This window comes from Lithobates pipiens, unplaced genomic scaffold, assembly GCF_037356315.1.
Source record: "Lithobates pipiens isolate NorthernLeopardFrog02 unplaced genomic scaffold, aLitPip1_a1.2 Scaffold_18, whole genome shotgun sequence".
NCBI lineage: Eukaryota > Metazoa > Chordata > Amphibia > Anura > Ranidae > Lithobates > Lithobates pipiens.
The window spans coordinates 525,005,600-525,033,193 of record NW_027507758.1 but is presented as its reverse complement, the minus strand read 5'-3'; the positions used below and the strand labels follow the sequence as shown (position 1 = coordinate 525,033,193).

Genomic DNA, 27,594 nt, shown 5'->3' with positions numbered 1-27,594 from the left:
TATGAAGGAGCGCTACTCCTCTCTTGCTGGTTCTCGAGATGGACTATGAGATTTGTAGCGTGCTTAGAGAAGTGCACATGACCACAACTAATGTGCCCTGCTCCTTCCAAGCAAACAGAAGTGATGGGGAAATGGAGAGGTTCATTGCATTACAAGGAGACACAAATTTTGCAGAAGGACAAGTCACACCCACCCAAATTTGCCCTAATGTTGCACTCCAAATCACACGACTTTACACGAGTCGTACAAGTGTGAATGGGGCCTTACTGCATTCTTTGTAGTAAGGTAAAAAACCTGCATGCAGCTTCCCCCCCCCTAAATACATACCCAAGCCTGATTTCGATCCAGTGATGTGCCAGAGAGCCAACTGAGGCTGTCTCTGCTCTCTCCCTCTTTATTGGCTCAGATACACAACAGGAGCCATTGACTCTTGCTGCTGTCAATCACAGCCAATGAGTAGGGGGCAAAGCCGAGTCCTGCTCTGCGTGTCTTATGAACACACAGAGGGGCTCAGGAGCGAGCATGCACAAGTGCCCCCATAGCAAGCAGCTTGCTACGGGGGCACTTGGCAGTGGGAGCACCAGCAAGGGGCCCAAGATGAGGAGGATTGAGGCAGCTCTGTGCAAAACCATTGCACAGAGCATGTAAGTATAACTTGTTATAATAGTTTTACAATCACTTTAAGGTAAAAAGGTTTTGAAAAAGTATGTGGAATGTTAGTGCTGATAGTGGTAGTGTCTGAGCTGGTTCTTTCCCTTCCCTTATCTGGAAGATAACCTGCTCTACCTTTCCCTGCACCATAAAAAGGGGATTGCTTGGAAGACTGGAATCTGCTTAATTAGTTCTATCAATCTCTGTGTGTGTGTGTGTGTGTGTGTGTGTGTGTGTGTGTGTGTGTGTGTGTGTGTGTATGTATATTTATTTATTTATATATATATTATATGTAATAAATTTAAATTAACTAAGGAACATCTCTGGTTATCCTAGGATTGGTGTTTACGTCAGCACGCAGGTATAATTTGGAATTTTCTGCTTGATTACAAAAGAAATGCTTAGAGCCATGATCTATTTTTTTCTGCTACAGCATTAGGCTTTCCAGGCAAATAAGGATTTTTATTTTTTCGTGGAATTTTAATTTAGACTCTGAGTTGCCCTTGAAGTATTACAAGTAATTTGCCCTTCTACCATCTTATTACAGAACAACCTGCTAGCATTTGAATGTCAACAAGTCACTTACAAAAAAATTCTATTCATTGATTAAATTGTCTTCAAGTACAAAGATAGTCAGTCAGCTTTTCAGAAGACACATCATCCTGTTCCTCCTCTGCAGCATGGCTTCTGCTAGTACTCATTGCTTTTTAATGTGGGAGGAAGTAAATTAGTTCTACGAACATCTAAGTGGCATGATTGTGTCTTTTCAATTTCCTCATTTTTAGATTTAGTACACTTCACTTCATATATAATGTATGAAATAGATTTCATGTGTTCCGTAATGTCTTAAAGGGTCAGTTCACCCAGAATTGTTAGTTTTTGATTGACGTACCAATCTTTGGCCGGTATTTTTCTGGGTAACAATATTTCAATCTTTGGCCGGTATTTTTCTGGGTAACAATCTTTCGATCTTTGGCCGGTATTTTTCAAGGTAATGATCTTTGGCCGGTATTTTTCTGGGTAACAATCTTTCGATCTTTGGCCGGTATTTTTCAAGGTAATGATCTTTGGCCAGTATTTTTCTGGTTAACGATCTTATGATCACTGGCCAGTATTTTTCTGGGTAACATTCTTCGGCCACTTTGATTGGCTGGGCTGAGATGGCATCACTTTTGTGCATGTGTGGGAATTCATTCATCTCGGCAGATGCCAAAATTGTATGTTGTGGACGGGTGGGTAAGAAACTTTAATACAAAAGAAACATAGTATGTCTCTTCTGCATTTAAAAAAAAAAAACCTGTCTGTTCAAAACCATTCATTTTAACAACCATTATAGAATTATATGCGCATTAAACATTTTATGCACATTGTTTACATGTAAAGGCCAGCCTCCCTTGTGTAGACATCTAAAAGTCCTGAGATTGTTGCTCTACAACCCCATTTTGAGGTGATTTCAACAGACTTAAGTGAAACTCTATAGTCCTGGTGCCCAACATGCGGGTGATGTGTGGCTCTTGGACCTCAGCAGTCTGTAGTGGGAACATTAATTAGGGTATTAGCATTGATCTCTACTAGCCTCATGTAACATGTTCCTACTTTTGTGTCGTCTTCTGCAGCATATCCCCAACCAAAAATTTAGCATTTCCTCACTATCTAATGACCCTCTTTTCTTCTGTTTTCCGACAGTCCACTCCAGCATTACATATACTGAACATCATCTGCACGCTTTAGTGGTGGCATTTGAGGCCCCCTTAAAGTGGTTGTAAACCCTTACAACACACTTTGACCTACAGGTAAGCCTAGATTAAGGCTTACCTGTAGGTCCAAGAAATATCATGTAAACCTACACGGTTTAGGAGATATTTGCCGAAAGACAGGCACCGCTGTCTACGGCACACAGACGCACTGAGCGCGGCACCCGTCAACGGCGATATGCCGCGCGTGGCGGCTCCCGTCCGCATGCGCGGGAGTGGCGGCTTTGCAGAATGACAGCGGCGGAGCAGCGAGACCCACCGAAAAGATGGATGAGCCGGACTACAGGGGACAGTGTTTACTTCCTCTTTAAGCACATAAATTGACAACTGCTGGTCTATAGTTTTCCCCTTTGCTTTTTCTCAGGTAGCTACATAAAAGGTTTTGTAGGTAAGTGAAGGAAGGCGCTGAGGAACTGAAACTGCAAGGAGATTAGATGGTCCCAGAAGAGAAGGGGGCCATGATGTCCAAGGATGGAGGGGCTTTGCTAGTTTTGACTCTTCTGAATTAGTTCAATTTTCAAGCAAAGTCAGCAAGTGAGGAAAAGTGTAATTTAAAGAGGAAGTAAACCCTTTCATTGCCTGCAAAGGTAAAGCATAATGGACTATTATGCATAGCATAGCATAGTAGCCCATTATGTGTCACTTACCTGACACAGGAGCCAGCAAAGTCACCGCTGTCCCCTGTAGTCCGCCGCATCCATCTTCTCGGTGGGTCTCGCTGCTCCGCCGCTGTCATTCGGCAAAGCCGCAATGACGTCACGTATGCGCATGGGAGCCGCCACTCACAGCATATCGCCGTTGACCGCGGCAGGTTTAGGAGATATTTCTTGGACCTACAGGTAAGCCTTAATCTAGGCTTACCTGTAGGTCAAAGTGTGTTGTAAGGGTTTGCAACCACTTTAAGGAATGTTAAAAAACAAAGCTAGCAAGCATTTAAAATGTTTGATTTTTCTGTTCCACCTGCAGCTTTTTTAATTAATGGGAGGCGCTTTTTAATAAACAATGTAGTACCTGGACATGTAAACGAACCTTATTATGAACTAAATAAAACTTTTTTTATGATGCAGTACTGTCATTCAGACCTGCAAAAATCTGAATTTAAAGTGATACTAAACTCACACTGTTTAATTTATTTTATCCCTTCTGTTTCTGTATGTGGATGATGGTAATTATTTTAATAAAAAAAAACATCCAAGTACCTTTTTCTTAATGGATATACAGCTGTCACATGACCCAGCATTCTCGCAGCCTGTCTCTAGGAAAACATAGGCATGAGGCGTTTGTAATCCTCTGCTGCTGGTCACAAATTAAAAAAAACAAAAAACTGCCTTTGGAATATAGAGAACAAAAAAAAATCAATAAACTGTTATTGTCATACAAATATATATTTTAAATGAAATGTACAGTATATATATATATATATATATATATATATATATATATATATTTTTTAGCAAGAAGATGGTGTGGGCAGATTTCTGCCAATCACGCCCCTCTAGCCTGTGTTTTAGAATAAGAGGGAGGTGATTCCTCCATTAATCTACATGCCCCCATTGTGTTTTAGCTGGTTAGTGGGGAGGAGGGAGGGAGTGGGCTGCCATTTCCCACTGTGTATACACCCACATGTGTGACTCTATAGTCATATAGACTGCTCAGATGTGATGGGGAGAAAATGTTCAGGATAGAAACTCAATGAAAACTGAGCATGTGCAGCGTTGCCAACACTGTTCTGCAAAATCCCTTGCTGCATTCAGGACGTGGACAGAAGGTGGCGATAGAGATCAACCAGGTATTTTTGCAGAACTTTGCTCTGTACTTTGTATGATGTGCTGCCAGCATGATGTTTAGGAGAAGGCGCATACTAGGGCTTAGTTTATAGTTGTGATTGGGTGAGGGTTTTTTTTTTATCGCCTCCCGAATGAGGGTGTACAGGTCACGACCTTGATGTTTTGCAGTGCAGCAACAGTGTTCTAACCAGAAGCCAAACGCTAGGCTTGAAGTTACTGTACAATGCAGTATTTCCATTAAAACTGTCCACTACAAGAGAAAAACAGGCATTCAGGAGGCAGTAGTATCCCCTCCTGAATTCCTGTCATCTGCAGATTAAAGTTCCAGGATTGCTTAGAAATTTTTAGTTCGATTGTATGGCTTAATCTAGTGATTACATCAGCTTTTCAAATATAAGAAATTTTCTTTTTGTAATGCACATTATAATTGGCAGCATGTTTTGCAATCAGCCGTAGATATTTGACAGTCCACACTGTGCTGTCTGTGGTTTACTGTACAGCTGGCAAATTTGCTGACTAGTCATTCATCTCTATAGATCGGACAGTGACAGCTGACATCTGTGAACTGTATAGAAGATTTTTGGTTGGGTATGTCACTGCATGTTGGTGCTCTCAAGGAAATATTTTAAAGTGTGCCAAAACCATTTTTGTCTTTTTTTTTTTTTTTTTTTTATATATATATATATATATGAAAAGCATTGTAAACTGTTTCGGTTAAAGGAAATAGTCCGCTGTTAAAGTGGTTGTAAAGCTAGGATGTTTTTTACCCTAATGCATTTTACGTTCAATCTTTTTCTCTTGACAATCATCAAAAAGACAGTGTACAGAGCAATCGGTAAGCAAAGTTGACATGGAATACAGCAATATGGGACATATAAATACAATTCCCTGAGCAAGCATGCAAGGGGAAAAACAAACACCATAAATAGAACATAGCGGTCAAGCCCAGAACTCTAACCAGCAACTTGGACTATTGTATCTTATGATCCACAAAGGACCGTGCTTACCCTAATGCATTCTATGTATTAAAGTACAACTAAAGGCAAAACTTTTTTTTTTTTTTTATATTGGATATGGTAGAGATGGAGTAGAACCTATGTCAGGTTCTATTGCGGTGTGTGTCCCCCGTTAGGGAGATTCACCCTCTCTATTTGTCCTGTTTACCCTTATCATTAAAAGTGAAAGTTAATGAAAATCCCAAATTTTGGGTTGTCCCCAGAAAAGTAATAGAGGGGAAATCTTTCAACGGAGACACTAATGCTTGTGACCTGGGGCGGGGGTCCCCAAGAGATTCCCTTCAATATACTAGGATTTGCTCTCACCTCCTGTTTTGGCTATGGGACAGGCAGTGAAGGGAAATTTCTGCAGTGGGACACAGATGGCAAAAAATAAACTGACAGGGGTTATGACTCTCCTTTCCTTTATCCAAAATGAGAAAAAAAAGTTTGGCCTAAGTTCTACTGTAAGGTAAACAAAAAATAAACACAATTTCTCCTTTCCGCCCCCATGTATGTGCCTGAGCCAGATCTGGATCCAGATCCAGCACTGTGGGCTTTCTCTCTGCATTGGCTCAGAGACAGCAACAGGAGCCATTGGCTCCCACTTTCCGCCCCCATGTATGTACCTGAGCCAGATCTGAATCCAGATCCAGCACTGTGGGCTCTCTCTCCGCATTGGCTCAGAGACAGCAACAGGAGCCATTGACTCCCACTGTTGTCAATTACAGACAGTGAGGAGAGAGTGGGACTACTTCAGAAATGTGTAGCTCTGCTAATGGTGTCTATATGATAACCATTCTGTGACAGTGGACTTTATTATTATTATTATTATACAGTATTGATATAGTGCCAACAGTTTACGCAGCACTTTACGACGTTAGAGAAAACAGTACAGTTACAGTACAATTCAATACTGGAGGAACCAGAGTGCCTTGCTCGTTAGAGCTTACAATCTAGAAGAGAAGGTCAAGTGATACAACTGTGGAGGATGAGCTGATGAAGGAAGTACAGTTGTTAGGTGGATGCAGGATGGGCATCTCTGAAGATTATAATTTCTTAGGGATCGCTTAAAAGTGGATAGAGTTGTAGATAGACAGACAGATTGGGAGAAGGGAATTCCAAAGGGATGGGAGAGGTCCTGGAGGTGAGTATGGGAGGAGGTGACGAGGGAGCAGGAGGTCTTGGGAGGAACAAAGATGACAATTTGGTTGGCATTTTGAGACTAGGTTAGTGATGTAGTTGGGGGCCAAGTTAGGGATGGATTTGTAGGTTATTTTTATTATTTTGAATTTTATTCATTGTGTGAGTGGCAGCCAATGGAGGGATTGGCAGAGAGGGGTAGCAGACGCTGAGCGGTTTGTAAGGTGGATGCGTCTGGCAGCAGCATTCACAGTGGACTTAATAGGCGATTGCCTATTTAAAGATAAGCCATTGAGGAGGGAGTTGCAGTTGTTGAGGCAAGAGATAACCAGGGAGTGTATCAGTAGCTTTGTGGTTTCATTGGTTAGGAAGGGACATATTTTGGAGATGTTTCGGAGGTTGAGGTAGCAAGCTTTGGACAGTGATTGGATTTGGGGCCGAAAGGAGAGTTCAGAGTCCAGGATAACACCTAGTACCCTGACATGTGGGGATGGGTTGATGGTTGTACGATTGTTCTTGGCAGAGAAGTCAGGGGAATAAGAAATATAAATTGATCTGATCACAACACCTAATCTTCTCTGTGCCTGTACTGGCACATTTTAGCAGTTATAGTATATGTTGTAAATATGAGAAAAGTAATGGTACATGTTCAGCTCCTTGCTGTAGGATTGATAAGTTGATCTGAAAACCTTTAACAATGTTTAAGGCCTCTCAGATCACGCTTTATCTTTGTGGAAAGTTTCCACGTCCTGCACCTTCAGTTTGTTTAGTTCCGTTGGAACATCCTGACCTTGTTTTCCTTTTTATTTCTTGTTTAATGGCCAAGTGAAAGTTTTCAGGTTGTAAATCATTTGACCCAAATGGCTAAAATTGCTGCTCTCAAAAAAATATTATTTGGCCGACTGTTAAAAGCACTGAGATCGGGCGCGAGTATGTTGCGTTATTGTTAAAATGTAGGTCATTTGTTGATGCAGAAATAATTATCAAGAAAGGGCAGATGGGGGAACAAATGAGTGCGTTATGCAGAGATACAGCTCCAAATTGCTTACACGGCTTTGCTGATTACTAACCTTTCCATGCAATACTGTACATGGGGGTGTGTCGTCGTCATTACTCTACGGTATCAGAAAGCAACAATATGTTAAGAGTGATTCATAAAACACTGGCAAGCTTTGAACCTTTCCTTTCTGACAGATATATGATTTGTGCCATTGTTTTGTGAACATTAGTAAATGTATGTGCTTGTCTGTCTGCAGGCTATACAGGGATGTGTAGTTATAGATATACAGTATGTTGATAGGTTTGATGATAGGCTCTTGAATATTGTCCAGAGATGCACAAAGATACCTTAAACTTTCAGGTTGGATTCATATCATTGCTCTGTTCGAGAAAATAAAGAAAAAGCAAAGCCTTTGTGACTGAGGGTGCAGTTGCCATCATCCCTCCATTGTACAGAATACACAAGTTGTAAACCTCTGAAATTGGATTTTTAAGGCAACCATACAATATTTTTCAAGTTAAAATCTAAAAAAAAATGTTTCTTATTTCAAGATCAAGAAATTTCTTTCAATAAAATAGTATCAAAGTGTCATTCAAGACATACAAAATTCATAAAACATTGTAGGCAGGTGTGTGTTGCATATATCAATATTTGTTAAACATGGTATTCCCAATTGCTGGTCTTTAAAACCCAACAATCATATAACTTTGACTGCGAGTTTTATTTAGCCAGAGGGTATCCAAACCACTTCAAGCTTTTTCTAAACAATCTCTTCTTCAGGGATATATTACCTCACTCTGTAGAGTACAAAAATTGATATATAGTCATGTCTATGGCTGTGATTGGCCCTGTCTGTATCATGTGATCACTATCACCACAGCTAGCAACACAATTGTACGCAATGGATGTCATGAACAAAAGCCATCCTATGTTTACAACTGTCATGTGATCTGCTGGCAGCGGGCTGGTAAAGTGATCTGTCATTGGCAGTGTCCTGTGGACACCGCTGGTGACAGAGCATGGCCATGTTCCAAGAGGAAGTCTCATGATGTCTACCTTGAATGATGAAACTCCCTCCCCACTGTCATTTTGCAGTAGACTGGGCAGGAAGTGGTTAAAAATCAATTAATTGTGCTTTTGGTGCTCAGATGCAGTTTAGTTCTGCTTTAAAAGTTTGATACTCCTTGTTTCCCATTTATATGTCCCCTTCTTCAGCCATAATCAAACTTATGAAAGGTGATCACCACCAGAAACGCCAATGGATTTGACAGCTAGTCTTCGACACAATATTTTTGGTCGTATATCATATAATTAGAGATGGGCTCAGGTGTGTTCAGAATCCTAGTCCCTGGTCTGTGCCCAGGAAATGCCTCACTGCCTGTGATTAGTAGTGTGCAGTGTAGGCTTCCTGGCGGGATCCGCAGGTGGGCTGGGACTAGGATGCCAAACATGCTTGAGCCCATCTCTACATATATTAAAAAAACAATCTCCAGGTTGCTGGTCACACCTAGTTAGGATCTCTCTAAAGCAGCCTTTCTCAACACAGGTTTTTTAGAACTCCTAAAGTTCCCCAGATGTTGATGGGAAGGTTCCTTGAGCAATAAGACTCTCGGGTACATTACCACTGAAATCAGTAATCGTTTGAGGAGCATTCTTTCCATTGGCCACAAATTAAGAGGCTTTCTTTGGATGTAGTAATTCTGGTCAGGGGTTTCCAGAGACCTGAATGTTTTATATCAAGGCCTCTTCCTCCTCCAAAATAAAAAGGCTCTAGTGAATGCTGTGTCAATTGGTTGTGACTGATCACCTTTTGCATTTAGCTGCTGCTAAGTTGGTATTGGAGAAAAGGTGATCAATTTTATTACCCAAAACTACTGTGCCCAAATCTGGCACATTTTCCCAGAAAGCGAATATGCCGTGGAAAACCCTCCAGCACCCGACCAGAGCAGATGCATGAGTTAGAGGCGTCCTAACCCTTTTATTTTTTATTTTTTTTGATGATGGCAGGTCTTGGCTGAGCCTAGCACTTGTTATTCGGCAGCAGGACAAGCAGACAGAGTGTGCTCTTTGTGCTTTCACTTGTGATGAATGATGTCTGAGTGATCTGGAATCGGGCAGGAAGAGAGCGGATGTGCGTCCCGTTGCTGAAATTCATTCTCGTAGGGAGAATTAGCGAGGGGAGCAGGAATTTGTTATGACAAAAAGCATTTCATAAATGATTAAGAGGGGGAAAACAAGGTGATACCACTGAGGAGACGCATGGCCAAAGGAGGACAGGACATAGTCTGCAGTGCAGACCTTAGAAGTATACAAGGCAGAAGACAACCTTGGGGGTTGTTAATAAAGGCTGACAAAAATAGTCTTTTGTTTTGCCACTTCTTGTATTTTTAATGCAAATTTGGACTGTTTAAATAAAAGTGAGGAAAAGACATATTGATGATACACAGCAGATGCAAAAGACAGCCATCTTGATATAGTTCCTTATTTTTAGCTTTAAAGGTTTGGCTGAGATTCTGACCACCATTATAAAAAATAAAGTCCAGGTAAAAGATTAATTCTTATATTAGAGATGCTTTACCTGGAAAAAGAATTGTATTTCTACTCATCCATTCCTGAGATTTGCACACACCCAACCAGACAACATATTTAGGTTAGTGACCTGACTTTTCTCTGCTGTAGCTGTGCATGTCAACTTGGTTACCACCTGAGATCCAGCCTGTGGTTGTAATGAATGTATTACTGCATTGATTAGTGGGTGAAATAACAGGCAGTTGAGCCAATTTTTATCACCTTTTAACCAGTTCACGGCTGCCCTATAGCAGATTTACCGCTACAGGGTGGCTGCTCTGTGCATAATCCCGTGTGGGTGTGTATGTGTATAGATATATAATATGTGTATATGTGTGTGTGATTCTGCACTTTGCATAAAGGGTGGTTCTTATGCTGTGATTAGTCACAGCAGAAGCCGATCAGTGGATGCCAGCTAACGGATGTCCGCCTGAAACCCGCTGATCATCGGAGAGAGACACGGGATGGAGCTTTGCCTATGTAAACATTGCAGAGCTCCATCCTGTCCATATGGTTGTGCTGGATTTTGTTTCCCTGCAAAGCCGCAAATAAAATCCAGCACATCCCTTAGTAAAAACACCTCACTGTGTACATGCAAACACTGGAAAGGGCACGCATTTAACACTTTGATCACCCTAGATCAGGGCTCGACAAACCCCAGGCGCCAGGTCGCCAATGCGACCAGAAATCGCAACCTGGTGCCTAAGCTGCCACCAGCCCACTCACTATTGATGGCGCAGACATGCAGCAGCATTAACACTGACTGCCGTCATCCTCCCTCCTCCACACTCAGCGGCACCACGCTAAGTGTGTGAAACTGACAAGCAAGGGAGAGAGGAGAATCTGTCAGATTTCAGCTTGATTTTCGGGGTGGGCGGGACCCAGCAGCTATCAAACACCAGCCAATGGGATCTGGGCGGGCCGCTATGTGTATGTGGCCCCGCCCCTTTTCTTAAGCAGCCCAATCGTTGGCTGGAGTTTGATAGCTGCTGAGTCCCGCCCACCCGGCCGGGTCCCGCCCACCCTGACATCAAGCTCAAATCTGACAGCTCCTCTGTTACATTTCAGTAACAGAGTGCTCCGTGTGAAACCTGCCAGTGCCACCTGCCACCGCCAATCAGTGCCACCTGCCAGTGTCAGTGCCACCACCAATCAGTGGCACCTGCTCGTGCCGAGTGCCACCGCCAATCAATTCCACCTTCAACCACCTACCAGTGCCACCTGCTAGTGCCAATCGGTGCCACCTGCCAGTGCCACCATCAGTCAGTGCCACCTGCCAGTGTCGAGTGCCACCGCCAATCAATGCCACCTGCCAGTGCCAACCAGTGTCACCTGCCACCGCCAATCAGTGCCACCTGCCAGTGCCACCGCCAGTGCCAACTAGTGCCACCACCAATCAGTGCCATCTGCCAGTGACTAGTGCCACCGCCAACCAGGGCCACCTGCCACTTCCAAACCAGTGCCACCTGCCAATCAGGGCCACCTGCCAGTGCCAATAGTGCCACCTGCCAGTTCCAAACCAGTGTCACCTGCCAATGCCAGTGTCACCTGCCAATGCCATCTGGCAGTTCCACGTGCCAGCCAGTGCCACCTGCCAACACCAACCAGTGCCACCGCCAATCGGTGCCATCTGCCAGTGACAACTAGTGCCACCGCCAACCAGGGCCACCTGCCATCACCAACCAGGGCCACCTGCCACTTCCAAACCAGTGCCACCTGCCAATCAGTGCCAATAGTGCCACCTGCCAGTTCCAAACCAGTGTCGCCTGCCAATGCCAACCAGTGTCACCTGCCAATGCCATCTGGCAGTTCCACGTGCCTGCCAGTGGCAACCAGTGCCAGCCAGTTCCATCTGTTGCCAGCCTTACTCTTTCTGGTCAGCCCATAACCCTGATGTAACAGCGTTTCAATGGAGTTATTGACTGGGTGCTCCATTGTGAGTTAGGGATAGGGGGTGAAAATGAGTGGCCTTACCCCGGGAGCTGACAATCCATACCACTCTTAAAAAAACAAAAAAAAAAAACTTTGTCAACCCCTGCCCTAGATGATACCCCCTTCCAGCTATTTTTTTAATAGCACAAAAAACTAAAGAAAGCTCTATTTTTGGGAAAGACAGGACGTAAATGTAATTTATGTACAGAGTTTCATAACCACACAGTTGTCAAAGTAACACAGTACTGTATAGATAAAAAATGGCCTGGCCATGAAGGGATGTAAATTTTCCAGAAGTCAATTGGTTATGCTGCAAAGGCAGTATGACAAGGCTGCACACTTGTCATGACTGAGATTCTTGGTGACCATTGCATGAATGATCTGCAAGGCCAACTGTTTTTTTTTGTTTTTTTGTCCTGGTATTAGATTGCCTTCATTATCTTAAAACTTGATTTGCTTTCAAGTTGCTGAAACGTCTTAAACTATATTTTGTTTAATGCAGTTGCTCTATATGGTGGGTAATTGACACCGTCCAAGTTTTCATTCGTTTAATGTCACAAGTGATAACAGCGAAGAACACCTGATCTGCAGCCACATTCTTATCAAGGAGGGCTCCCGTCTGCCAGCCTGTGCCCGCGACTGATCTCCTGCCATGCTAAGCTCCCAGGCTAATGAGAACACAGAAGATGTTTGTAAAAGGATTTAACAAGAAAGTCAGAGCTTAGGGCAGAAAGTCTAATCAAACCAATTGTTCTACAAAAGCGGTAGGGCTTTCGAATATTTATAGTGCAGGTCTGTCTGATACCATGGAAAACCAAGCTTTGGCTCATCAACAGTTTGTCTTTTTTAGTAAGGCACAGAACAAGGGCAACAATCCATAGCATTTATCTTTAGTGACTGCTATGAGTAGTATATTTTACAGTTTTTGTTTTGTGCTTTCTGATCCCTTGTGGAATTGGGTCATTTTGCCACTGTAGCTTTGAAAGTTATCCTTTTTCTAGTAAAAAAAAAAAAAAAAAAACGCAGTCAAACAAACCGAAGTCTGCCTCTTTATGCAGAAAATGGCACCAAACCGTATGCCTATATAGTGCCTTGGAAAAGTGTCCATACCCCTTGGCATTTCTCAACGTTTCATGTTACAACCAAAATGATAAATGTATTTTATTAGGCTTTTATATGATAAAGTGGCACATAATTGTGAAGTGGAAGGAAAATGATGAATGGTTTTCAAATGTTTTTACAAAAATCTGGAAAGTTTGGCGTGCGTTTGTATTCAGCCCCCCTGAGTAAATACTCTGTAGAACCGCCTTTCACTGCAATTACAGCTGCAAGTCCTTTTGGGGATGTCTCTACCAGCTTTGCACATCTAGAGAGTGACATTTTTGCCCGTTCTTCTTTGCAAGATAGCTCAAGATCTATCAGATTGGATGGTGAGCATTCGTGAACAGAAATTTTCAAGTCTTGCCACAGATTCTCAATTGGATTGAGGTCTGGATTTGGCTGGGCCATTCTAACACATGAATATGCTTTGATCTACAGTTTCTCACAAAAGTGAGTACACCCCTCCCATTTTTGTAAATATTTTATTATATCTTTTCATGTGACAACACTGAAGAAATTACACGTTGCTACAATGTAAAGTAGTGAGTGTACAGCTTGTATAATAGTGTAAACTTGCTGTCCCCTCAAAATAACTCAACACCCAGCCATTAATGTTTAAACCGCTGGCAACAAAAGTGTGTATACACCTAAGTTAAAATGTTCAAATTGTGCCCAATTACCCATTTTCCTTCCCCAGTGTCATGTGACTTGTTAAGCTGCATTCACACCTCGCCATGGTCGACCAAAGAAGTTGAGTGTACATACTCAGCATCATATCCTGAAGTTGTCTTTCGGAAATAGACGTGTGAGTGCTGCAGAGGTTGAAGGGGTGAGGGGGGATCAGCCTGTCAGTGCTCAGACCGTACACTGCATCAAATTGGTCTGCATGGCTGTCATCCCAGAAGAAAGCTTCTTCTAAAGATGATGCACAAGAAAGCCCACAGTTTGCTGAAGACAAGCAGACTAAGGACATGGATTACTGGAACCATGTCTTGTGGTCTGATGAGACCAAGATAACTTATTTGGTTCAGATGCTGTCAAGTGTGTGTGTGGAGGCAACCAGATGAGGAGTACAAAGACAAATGTCTTGCCTCACTTTTGTGAGATACTGTAAACCATTCCATTGTAGCTCTGACTGTAAGTTTAGGGTCCTTGTCCTGCTGGACAGGTGAACCTCCACCCCTGTCTCGGGTCTTAACAGGTTTTCTTCTAAGATTGCCCAGTATTTGGCTCCATCCATCAACTCTGACCAGCTTCCCTGTCCCTGCTGAAGAAAAGCATCCCTACGACATGATGCTGCCACCACCATGCTTCACAGTGGGGGTGGTGTGCAGTGTTGGTTTTCTGCCACACATAGCTATTTACTTTAGGTCAAAAAGTTCAATTTTGGTCCCATCTGACCAGAGTACCTTCTTCCACATGTTTGCTGTGTCCCCCAAACTGCTAACAGGAATTCTTATGGCTTTCTTTCTTCTAATAGTTGTCCTGTGGACAGATTCTCTCACCTGAGCTGTGGATCTCTGTTGCCAGGCCTGTCAGTTTAGGTGGATGGCCATGTGTTGGTAGGTTTGCAGTTGTGCAATACCCTTTCCATTTTGGATGATGGATTGAATTTTTTATAACCTAACCATACTTTAAACTTCTCAACTTTATCCCTGACCTTTCTGGTGTGTTCTTTGGCCTTCATGATGCTGTTTGGTTCACTAAGGTTTTCTAACAAACCTCTGAGGGCTTCACATAACAGCTGTCTTTATACTGTTATTAAATTACACGCAGGTGGACTTTTTTTTAACTAATTAGGTGACTTCTGAAGGTGATTGGTTCCACTATATTTTAGTTGGGGAGTAAAGGGGGCTGAATACTAATGCATGCCACACTTTTCAGTCCATATTTATTTGTAAAAAAAAAAATCTTAGACATTTATCATTTTCCTGCCACTTCACAATTATGTGAAACTTTGTGTTGGTCTATCACATAATTTATACATTTACAATTTTGGTTATAATATGACAAAATTTAGAAAATTTCCAGGGGTGTGAACACTTTTTCAAGGCAATGTAGGAGACGCCCCATATGGAAGCTGCAATGTTCAGATTCATGAATGACATTCCATTTTCCCATGCAGTCAGATTGAACCTGTGTTTGATTCACTGTGAATCATGGCTGCCAAAGAGGTAGTAGTAAATGTAGTAGAGGTAGAGTAAAAATACAAAATACAATTACTATGTGATGCACAAGCCTCATATATATATATATATATATATTTATTTTAAAGCGTCCATTACCTTCCTAGGCTGTGTCTTACATGCCCCCCTCCCAGGCACTGCAGCTCACACTGGGGGAGTTTTAGTATTGGGGCTCATTCAGATGGGCGCTGAGACCCATCCTTTGCTCTGTGTGCATGCACCTCAGCACTGTGTACAGGCAGCCTGAAGAAGTAAATGCAGATACAGCAGTTGCATGGACACAGTCTCATGTCAAAATCTGACATGCAGGTAAACAGATCTGAATGCACAGTGTCTGTTTCAGATCTTGACCACATATCAAATTTTGACATGCAGCTGTATTTCTTCAGCTGCTGCGTCTGCATCCACTTCTATGAGCTGCCTGCACACAGCTCCAAGCTGGCGGCACACGTAGCAAAGGTAGATCAGCACAGGGGAACTGGTCCCAGCGCCCATTTGAATGAGCCCTCGGAGGCAGTGCTGCCACTCCAGATAGCAGTAGGCAGGACTAAGTGTGGTCAGATGCTGTTTGATATGCTAAAGGAGTAAATCGGCAGTGACTAATGATAGCCACAACTTCAACATCACCTCTTCTCATTGTATTGTAATCAGGTACAGCCTACATAAGAGTGGCAACTCTGCTCTGAATTCCGGAGCAATGCAGCATTGTTATCACATCGTCATAGGAAGCTGCATTAGGTGAACTTCACCGGCAGGATCAAAAGGTATTAAAACTTAATTGTGGGACTTTGCAGTGAGACTAAGAAAGAACTTTAAATGCAGATGCACTTATAATTATGTGCTACAGCACATACAGTATTGCTTTAAAAGAGAAGTATGTGTTTTTGTTTTTTATTAATCATACTTACCTAGGTGGATGCAGCATCGGTCCCCCACCAGCTCGAACACAGCAGATCGCTCAGTTCTGTATCTGCTGTCAGTCACCGGCTCTCTGCTCTGCCCCCTCCTTGCTCACTGGAGAGCTGGGCTGTGGAGGGGGTGGGAGTGACCGGCTCAGTCTCCCAGCAGCTCACTGAGAGGCTGAGCCAAGTGCCGTTCCATTCATGTGGGCAGATCCCGACCTCAGTGTCAGGATCTTGCCCAAGCCTGGACCGGCTCTGTGACCTCAGCAGACAGCGGATTTCTGCCCACTGTCAGCTGAAAATGGGCCACAGGAGTGCAGAATGATCTGCACTCCTGTGACCCACAAGAGAAGTATAGCCAAAAGAGCTTTGGCTGTACTCCTCCTTTTTAATGGGAGGCCATAGTTCTACTTTGAACATGAGGCTGTATGTACAATTCAAGCTAGCAGGAGAGAATAAATTTTTAAGAGTAACCTTAAAAATTGTTTTGTTAAGAGTAGTTTATGCTTGGAACAGACTCCCAGCAGAGGTAGTGAGCCAATCAACAGTTGAACTTAAACATCTCTGGGATAACCATCGGTCTATCGGACAAATCTGGTAACGGTAAACATGCAGACTTGATGGAGCGCTTGGTGATCTTTCTGCTGTCAGTGTTCTATGTTTCTATGAAATGTCTGAAACTGCTTAAAGAGATGCTGTCATCCCTTTTATATTCAGCAGCTGGCCTCCATTAGACTATTGGTGCAAGGGCTGCATGGACTCCATTGGATAACCTTCACAAGGGACAGAGTTATAGTTGCCTGTGCTTATAATGCTTTGACAGTTAGGAAAATATATCCATATGTGTGTGCAGATATAATTTGTATTGTGTTTTTTAGGTGGCCCGACTGTTGCAGCACTAGTAACTGTTGCCATATTGGTGCCAGAAGAGCTCACATTGATTGCATTAATTGGGCCATGTATGGCCACACTTAGTTTTTGTATTGTTTATCATTGTTGAGTAGTGTGGGGCCCTGCATAGTTCTGGCTTTCTGCGACGGCACTCATAGTCTGAGTCTTCCCAGAACAGGAAATTATTCATGTGAGGTTTATAATCCAGACCAGTAGTGACGCTGATCAGTTCACACTCGAACGTAAAGAGGAATATTCAGCCAAGTGAAATACGCAGTCAGTGCACCATTTTGGACTTTAGATGAATAATCTGGTCCACCTCTGTCTTCATTATGATACAAATCGTACACCTTTTCACCTTGAATTTTGCCGTCGTCACCCAAAACATGGTGACTTTTTAGTAAACTCAAAATAAACCTTATTGGGTCTTTTATTTTCACCTGGGGATTCTGCCTGTGGCATACTTCTAGTCCTGGGATGACAATGCTCACTCATTGTATTGTATCTATGGAGGGGCAGTGTTGTCACTCTAGGACAGGAGGTGTTAGAACTACAGAACACCTCCTCTCACCTCCTCTTCTGTAATATAGAGGGAGATGTGTAGTTCAGAGATAGCTGGGAGCAATGCTCACTGATAAAGTGCAGGCAAAGATCATTAAATATTATTTGCACTTCTCAGATATAACAAAAGGCTTTAATTATTACGAAGAGTGAATAGGAGGTGTTGATTGTTAGAAAACGTGCACAATAAACTGATGGTTGAACATTATCATTCCTGGCAGTTATGTTTTTATTTTGCATGTAATTGTGCATAAATTTGCACGTATGCATGCATAATAAACTCTAGCTCCCAGAATGCAGCCATAAGCGTGTAAGATATTGACTGGCAATGCAGAGTTCTGTATTTTTATTATTATTTTTTTTTAAACCATGATCTGCAGCTACATCAGTAAAAGGAAAACGCCTGTATACCCAAAAACACTGCATTGTTAAACAGCAGTGTTCAAAGAAACCTTAGGGTTTACATCGGGGCTCGACAAATCTCAGGCGCCATGTCACCATGGTGACTAGAACTTGTGTCCTGGCACCTGGGCTTTTGTTGGACCATTCACTGTTGGCACCAGGCACCATTAAGACCCACCGTACTGCAGCGTCCCCTGTGCACTTATCTGTCCTGTGTAATATAATTCGCTGCCGTGCTGTCCATGGTAGCTGGAGTGCATCTCCATCCATTTGAAACATTCGTACACAGCCCTGGAAGCTGTGTAGAAGCATTATTTTTGCAAGTGCTCCTGGCCATTGGTTAGCACGGCCACGTGACACCAATGACAGTCTGTTCTTTATTCTGAGACAAAGTAAGAAACTCTCATTGTTGCAGGAAAGAAAATCGCTTGATTCACCCCCAACCTAGTCACTGTTGATGGTGGAAGGCATACGGTGGAGCTGTTTTTTTCTCCTGGGTGGGGTGCGGGGTGTTGTCCCTGCCGGGAGAACACGGTGATTATTGCTCGCGTCTATAGCTACTGGCAATAATAGCATCCTAAAAATCTGACGTGCTAGTTGTACCAAAGTCGATTGATGGATCTACTTGGATACATCCAGCCCGCCTATATACATGGTTCAAATGTCAGTTGCTCACTGCTGGACCGGACAAGATTTGAACCATCTTTGACTCGCTTTTTTTCACAGGATCGCCAGATAAAAAAAGGAAGAAAATATACTGATAAATTAAAATGAATGCTGCACCATCTTAGGGACTCAAAGGCCTCAATATATTTTTGCTCCTGCATTCACTAAGCAGCAGGACAGCTGCTCAGGACAGGAGCTGGAAGCCAGCGACAGTCACTGTAGTAGATGTGCCTACTCTAGTGATTTTTAGCTTCTACGGGGATCCCACAGGTATGGCACATAGGACATGGACTTGGACTAATGTACATTTTCTATGTAAAACTGGGCAATCCTGTAATTCTTTCTCCTGGCAAAGCCATGTGGGAGGGTGGCGATATGCATGGAGGCAGAGCCAGGCAGCAAGTGATTACCACTGGAGAGCAAGCGAGATATTGCTGGATTGTCTTGTACAGACATGCTGGTTTTAATCAAAAAAATTTGAGTTTTATTCCTAAATTTGGGCTAGTGTAATCTGTGTTATTAATGAGACACTATTGGGGCTCTTCCCCCCCCCCCCCCCCCCATTTTTCCTTTGAGCACTTTGCAGATTTATCCTTGTTGGAGTTGTTACGCTAATTGAATTTTGCTAACTGTCACAGCATTTGGGCAGTGCAATCACTTCTATTTATATTGGCATTCTATTGTATGTGGGAAGACACATTTGTGATAACAGCAACCGACAGATAGATAATTGGCAGCACGCAATCCTGGAATTCGGCGTTCCTTTTTGTTTCTGTGTCTTGTGAAATGGCATTGATAATCTGCTATTAAAAAGACAATAAAAAGTCCATGTCCTAGAAATTCCTAGTGGTTTGTTGTTCAGTCACAGTTTGTTGGACTTTGCAACATTTGGAGCGAGCTACGCAATTGCAAGCTTTAGTAGCTACTACTGTAGCTGCCAACCTCATTAGTCAGCTGCAGCAGTAACTATGTGTCTAACTATAAATCCTCAGAGAAAACAAGCAGAAAAATGTGTAGCTGTTACAAAGTTGGCAGTGTGTCATGGCCCTAGGTGTTAAAGAGAAGATTCAGTCAGATTAGCAAAAATGAAAAGTCAGCAGCTACAAAAACTGGAGCTGCTGACTTTTAATAAACAGACACTTGCCTGTCCAAAGATCCAGCACTGTCCTCACCTGGGCAGGTTCTTTGCCAGCCTTGGGGTCCCGGCGTTGGCATGTTAACTGTGGGAAGCCGGCTTCCCACTGCGCCTGTGTGAGCAGCACAGCCTTGTGAATGGTCCCGCTGCCTCCTGTGACATGTCCCAGAATGTAGAGAGCAGTTGGGGGGGTGAGGGGCAGAACTTCCCCTTGGATCCCCTAGGGCACAGGTGTCAAGCTGGCGGACCTCCAGCTGTTGTGTAACTACAAGTCCCATGATGCATTGCATGGCTTACCATTACAGGCATGATGGGACTTGTAGTTCAGCAACGGCTGGATGGCCACAGGTTGAGCACCCATACCCTAGACCAGTGATTGCGAACCTTGGCACCCCAGATGTTTTGGAACTACATTTCCCATGATGGGAAATGTAGTTCCAAAACATCTGGGGTGCCAAGGTTCGCAATCACTGCCCTAGACAATGCAAGTTGGAGCGGGTACCTGTCAACAAGGTACCCCCCTCCAAAAATAAATATAGATATATATATATATATATATATATATATATATATATATATATATATATATATATATATATATATAGAGAGAGAGAGAGCGATATAATATTTATATATAGGTATATCTATATATAGATGAATATCTAGAGATGGAGATTATACACACACACTCACTCTATGTATAAAGATATATATATATATATATATATATATATATATATATATATATATATATATATATATATATATAGTTATCAGAGGAGGAGGAAGAGCAGAATGTTTGTTTGTTTTCGGTGAAGTTCTACTTTAAAGTGGTTGTAAACCCAGTGAAGTTACTGGCCATTGGATGATGCACAGAGATTTACCAAATACTCCTACACAAGTTGTACCTATTTATTTGCAGTCTTCTCTTGTCTACATCTGTTCAAAAGGGCTAAATTTAGATAAAAATCCTTCTTTGTCAGTATCACAGAGGAAGGGGCAGGAAGCTGCAGTTAGAGCTCTTGTAAAATGTGAGAGCTGATTGGAGGAAAAGGAGCTCGCCCCCCTTCGCACACGGCAAAGGAAAGAAGGAAGGATCCAGAGCCGTGTGCTGAGCTCTCCTCCCCCTCACAAATTTATCTCGTGTCGGGAGAACTAGAAAGTGATGTATACTGATAAGAGAAACTAAGCACCAGAGAGAAACACCATTAGGCCGCGTACACACGGGCGGATTGTCTGCCCAACTAAGTTCGTCAGACAATCCGACAGACAGTCCGTCCAACTTTTAAATGAACGGACTTGACCACACACGACGAACAGACAGTCCGCTGAAAGCTTGCGCGATGACGTGTACAGCACGTTCGACGGGACTAGAAATACGACGTCCAATACACTGCAATGCAACCTTTCGCCGTGTAAATCCTTTCTGAGCATGCGCCATACTTCAGTCCGTCGAACTAGCCTACTCACGAGCGTATTGTCCGCTGAAACCAAGTTTGGACGGACAAAATTACGGAAATTCCGAAAGACTAAGTCCATCAGACTGTCCACTGAAAAAGTCTGCTGAAGCCCACACACGAGCGGACTAAGGTTCAGCGGACTAAGTTGGGCAGACAATCCGCCCGTGTGTACGCGGCCTTAGAGCTTTAAGGAGAGACAAGCAAACACTACAGATATATTTGGCAAAGGGAGCTGCACAATTCAATATTGCTTCCAATTTCCAAGAAGTACTTTTTCATAAAAAATGGGTTAACCATTGATTGTCATTGCTTTCAAATCAAGGGCCTGTTCCTACCATTTGCGCTGGGCAGTCCCAACTCAATACCAAAGCAAATTGTACAATTTGCAACACGACTGTTCCTGAACTTTTTCATTTCTCTGTTCCTGAAAAAAATCTCTACCGTCTGTCCCTATGCTCTGCCCTCCTGCTTCTTTCTACTGATATTTTTCCCTGCTAGGTATCTGAAACAATTGATTACTACCATATCAGATAACTTGCCCCCCTTTTTTGAGGGCAACTTTCAAATACTGTTTTCCAACCACTAGATGTTCTGGTTACCACTTTACACTATGTGCATTGTTCCTCGCTATATTATATGGTTACACTTATTGAATTGGGAATTATGAAATACTGTGTACAACTATAATCTCTATTAGGCCCCTTTCACACTAGGGCGTCGGCACCGACGGCAGTAAAGCAACGCTATTTTTAGTGGTGTTTTATCGCCGTTTTTTCAGGAGTTTTGGCCGCTATCAGGGCAGTTTTAACCCCCGCTAGTGGCCGAAAAAGGGTTAAAACGGCCCGCAAAGTGCCGCTGCAGCGGCGGTTCAGCGGTGCTCATTCAGTTTAGTGGGCAAGAGTGGTGTATGCACCACTCCTTCACAGATCCAAAGATGCTACTTCCAGGACTTTTTTTTAGCTTTTTTCCTGCCAGCACACCGCTCCAGTGTGAAAGCCCACGGGTTTTCACACTGGAGATCGAGGAGGCTGTTTACAGGCGCTATTTTTAGCACTGCAGTGCCTGTAAAGCGCATCAGTGTGAAAAGGGGTCTTATGATTGTAAACCTAACCCATTTTTTTCTGCACTTGTCTATGTTGTTACAGAATCACAAATAAAGAATACATAAAAAAGATAAGGCAGTTTGCCTTGTTTTGTATGGAGTCAGTTCACACCAATTTGTTATGTGGTATACATTGAAAAAAGTACTGCCTGTCCTTTTTTTCAGCACAGCATGTTGCAATGCAAACTACCGCCTTGCAATGCCACTGCAGTGAATAGAACTGAAAGAAATGTCCCTTGTGACATTTTCAATAAAGTTCTTACTACTAAAAAAAAAAGTAGACATGCAGTGTATCAAGAGTGGCTGTGTGTGTTCAGCACGGCTTGCTTGGGGGAACGGGCCCTAATATACCAACAAAAAACTGTGCCACTACCGCTTAGTGTCTGCCACTCCTCTCCGCCAATCTCTTCACTGGCTTCCAATCGCACAGCGAATTAAATTCCAAATACTAACAACCACATACACAACTCTGCCCCAAACTACGTTACCAATCTGTTCTCCAAATATCACCCAGACTGTCCTCTCCGCTCCTCTTAACACCACCTGCTCTCTAGCTCCCTTGTTTCCTCCTCCCATGCTTGTCTCCAGGACTTCTCCAGAGCCTCTCTTATCCTTTGGAGCTCTCTACCTCAATCTGTCCAGATATCTCCTAGTCTGGCTGCCATCCCTGAAAACTCATCTCTTCAGGGAAGCCTATCACACCTCCAATGAATCTTTTATCACTTCCATCAGTCAGTCCCCACAGTTAAAACTTTTGTACCACTTGCCCCACCACTCTATTGGATTGTAAGCTCTTTGAGCAGGGCCTTCTTAACCCTCTTGTATTATATTGTATTGTAACGTCTCTCTTTTGCATTGTAAAGTGCTGTGTAAACTGTTGGCGCTATAGAAATCCTGTACAATAATAATAATAATAGAAGTGTGGAGAATGCATTGTCAGTGGTCCTTGAAGACCAGAGCTTTACATAAACATGATGCGGACTACACCATAGACTAGAACTTCAGCACGCTCTGTAAGCCATAACATAGATATGGTGAAGGTTTTTGGAGTACACAGCGTCAAGCATGATGCACCCACTGATTTCTTTGAACTTGTCTTGCCTTTCTATAGGATGATGTGACTCCAGACACCAGCCGTCTGCCACCCTAAGCTTTGATTAATAAGAAGCAGAGACCTGTGAATCATTTCATCAGACCCTTTTGGACAGCTGTACATTCATAATTTACAGTTTAAAGCCCAATTCTGGGGCTCTCTGCTCACCAATCTGTGCTGTGCCTTTCACCATACTTCAATGCTTTTTTTTGTGATAGGTGTGTCCCCATTTGATAATTAGGTCAGGGGGTGAATCTTCTGACATGTATAAAGTTTGCGTGTATAATTTTCTATTACTATGTAGAGCTGTCTTAACAAGACTACACTGACTCAAAGCCCATCATTTGACACCCTGTGAATCTGACTCTTATACCATATGTGCATCTATAAAATCCTCCGCACCGAGCCCTGCCATCCATATGTGTTAGTTGCATACGTTTGCAAATGTATGTGAAAACCACAATTGCAGTGTCTCTAGAAATGTGGTCTTTGGTCTTACAGAGAAAGTGAAGTCCTAGAGGACAGACCACACACACACAAGAAGTGAAGTGACAGATTTTCTGCATATACAAGAGTTAAAGCACTAATAAACTCAAAACCAAAAGTGTAATATATTGCAGCTTAGCAATCATTAGATGTGATGGCTGCATTATTTATTTCTCTTTTCTTTGGCTTTTTTGCCCATCTCTTTTCACCTGGTGATCTGGCCAGTAACACAGCTCCTGTATTAGGCTGGCTTCACATCTATGCTTTTTTAGTGCTTTTTTGCATTTAGCAAAATTTGCATTACAGCCCATTTAAAATGGTTTCCTATGGAACGCGTTCTGTCGAACAAATCTGCAAAATGCACTAAAAATATTATAGGTGAGAATCGAGCCTTAGGCTCCATTCACACTTATTCATGTTGCTTTTGAGCATTTATGCAGTTCTTATGCGTGTTTTTGGACGTATTTGCATTTTGTGCGTTTATTTGTAATTTTTTTTTTCCCTTTTTTATTTGTCAATTTTTGTTGGGCAGATTAACCGCTTAAGGACCAGAAGGATTTACCCCCTTAGTGACCCAGCCTATTTTTGTGATATGACACTGCGTCGCTTTAACTGACAATTGCGCGGTCGTGCGATGCGGTACCCAAACAAAATGTGTCTTTTTTTTTTTTTTTTTTATACCAGAAATAGAGCTTTCATTTAGTGGTATTTGATCACCTTTGTTTATAGCGCAAAAAAAACAACAATTTTTGAAATGTTTTTTATTTTTTACTGTTTGCTATAATATCCCAAAAACCAAAACAAATTTCTTCATCAGTTTAGGCCAATATGTATTCTTCTACATAAAAAAAAAAAGCGTATACTGATTGGTTTGTGCAAAAGTTATAGCATCTACAAAATAGGGCATAGGTTTATGGCATTGTTTATTTATTTTACTAGTAATGGTGGTGATCAGCAATTTTTAGCGGGACTGGGACATTGTTGTGGACTGATCGGACAGTTTTGACACTTTTTTTTGGGACCAGCGACATTATTACAGTGATCGGAGCTAAAAATAGCAACTGATCACTGTATAAATGGCACCGTCAGGGAAGGGGTTAACACTAGAGGACGATCAAGTGGTTAAGTGTGTCCTGGGGGGGAGAGCGGACTGACTGGGAGTACAGACAGATCACTGTTCCTTATCCCTAGGAACAGATGATCACACTGTACTCCCCTGACAGAACAGGGATCTGCTTTGTTTACACTGGCAGATCCCCGTTCTGTGTCTCTGAGGAGCGATCGTGGGTAGCCGGTGGACATTGCAGCCGCTGAACCCGCGCGTTGGCTCCCCCCGCTGCAGCACATGCTCACAGTGACTCATGCGCAAAACGATGTACGGGTACGTGGTTTTGCGCAATTTAGCCACCCTGCCGCAATATATATGCAGTGGGTAGTCCTTAAGTGGTTAAATAACAAAAACCGCTAAAAATGTACTACGTGCTTTTCTGCAGCATCTCCATTGAAGTCTATTGAACCAAAAAAAGCAGCGTTTTGCTTTAAAAAGAAGTCCCTGATCCTTTCCAAAAATGTAGAGGCAAAAAAATGCATGGATGTGAATGCGTTCCATAGGAATACATGATAAAAAAAAAATATCCTGCATTTCTGCAAAAAGCATGAAGACATTGGTGTGAATGGAGCCCAGTCTAGACAGCGGAATCGTCTGCCTTTTTTTTGGGGGGGGGGGGGGGGGGGGTTGATGTACTAGCAGATTTGGATACACTAACAAATTGAGGCCTACCTTTAACTCACACTGCAATTATACAAGCAGTTACATCACTGTTTTTTTTTTTTTTTTTTCTTTTAAGATAAAGGTTTTACATTGATAACTAAAAGCTGATCATTGTAAGCACCCCTTTCAGTAGTAAATTATTTTTTTTTTCTTTTTCAACACTTTTAACTGATACATTTGCAGCCATCACATTTAGGAACGGGTAAGCTACAATAAAATAAATGTTTGCTTTTGGATGTAATACCGCTTGAAAGTGCAGTCAGAAAAGCCATTGAGGTTAGCCCCCAGTACACAGCTCATTTCCAGTCTTTATTACATAAGTTCCACAGCACATGTGAAATCTGTATTCCAGCACAAAGTTTACCCAGCAGTAGCTCTGCTGTCCAGTACATACAGGTCTCTACATTTCAGATCTGCACTACACATACCCGGATAACTCTCCAGTATCTATGTCACCGGTTAGTACTGCACTTTTGCGCACACAGTGTCCACATTCCAGCCGTTGGATCTCACTCTCCAGTATCCATTCGTGTGCTTGGATCTGCACCATACACATAACACACTCTGCATTCATACACCGCTTGGTGACTTGTACCTACAGATAAGCTAATAATAATACTTACCTGTAGGTAAGGAGTATCTCCTAAATGTACAAGGTTTCAGAGCGTGCACTGCACTCTGCAGGGAGGGTATACTGAGTATGCCCTCCCCGCAGAGTGATGTGCCATAATGGCATGCACACAGAAGTGATGTCATTGCAGCATAACCATTCAAGTGGCCAGAGCCCATGAACCCAGGTGAAGATGGATGCCCTGTCAGTGGTGACAGCGCTGCTGGAGGGCTTCGTTTTGAGGTAAATCTTTTATAAGGGGCTAGTATGCGATGCATACAAGCACATTATTATTATACAGGATTTATATATCACCAACAGTTTACACATCGCTTCACAGTAAAAGGGGGGTGGTAAAATTTACAATACAGTTCAATACAGAAGGAATAGGAGGGACTTTATGCTCTTAACTTGCAGGGGAAGGGTTTTTGGTTTTTTTGCTGACTTTAATACCGCTTTAAAGTAAAAACAAAAAACCTGCAAGACAAAGGCAAATGCACCGCATACTAGCTCATTATGAATATGTTGCCTGGAATTATTTCTTTGTACGCGGTGTCCAGCGCTGTTATTGGCCGGCGCCACAATGATGTCACTCCCGCGTATGCGGAGCCGCCAGTCACAGCATGACCAGGCTATTTTTTCAATGCACGTGTGCCGCTGATGTGGGCACAGGTGGGTACAAGTGACTATCTCCTAAACTGTGCAAGCCTTATTATAGGCTTACCTGTAGTGATAACTGGTTTAACAGAGTTTACAACCACTTTACAAATTTAGGATATTGGTTCACTACACTTTAATGTGTGCTAAGCTGACCACACACATTGCAAACTGATTGCTGTCTAATAAAGTTACGTTTTTATATTAGGAAATTGCTTGAAAGAAGAGATAATTAGTCCGACAATAAGATGGCCACACACTCTACAATCTGATTGTACAAACTCTCTGCAAAAGTTCTTTATATATAACAACGGAGTAGTACACCTTTGTAGTACAATGGCTCACCTAAACAATTTATTTAATTTTTATATATATATATATATATATATATATATATATATATATATATATAGTCACGTGGCATGGACCCATAAAAAAATTAATTTTTCAAACAAAATGTATTTATTTTTTGTCTTGCCTTGATGCAAAACTCTTGTCATAGACTTCAATGGGGCCTTACTCTGGCAGTATGAGTATGATATTCAAATCTGTTGGAAGTTACTTGCCAGGGTTTCTGCACCAAGGCTGGGTTGGAGAGGGGGTGGCTATTTTACAACTGATTAGGGTTCTAGTAAGTTTGTATACAATAGTAAATCTGCTCTTTAAGGTTAGTATCACTTGAAATAATCAAACACTTCATGATGTGCTTGGATATTTTTAGCACCTTGGACAATAAAAGAT

At 42.5% G+C, this 27,594-nt stretch overlaps 1 protein-coding gene across 1 annotated transcript in view; it reads left to right on the top strand.

The window, feature by feature from the left end:
* The window catches only part of NOL10 (nucleolar protein 10), a gene marked incomplete in the record, with an annotated part of 98,108 nt that overhangs the window by 59,249 nt on the left and 11,265 nt on the right, over positions 1–27,594 (top strand).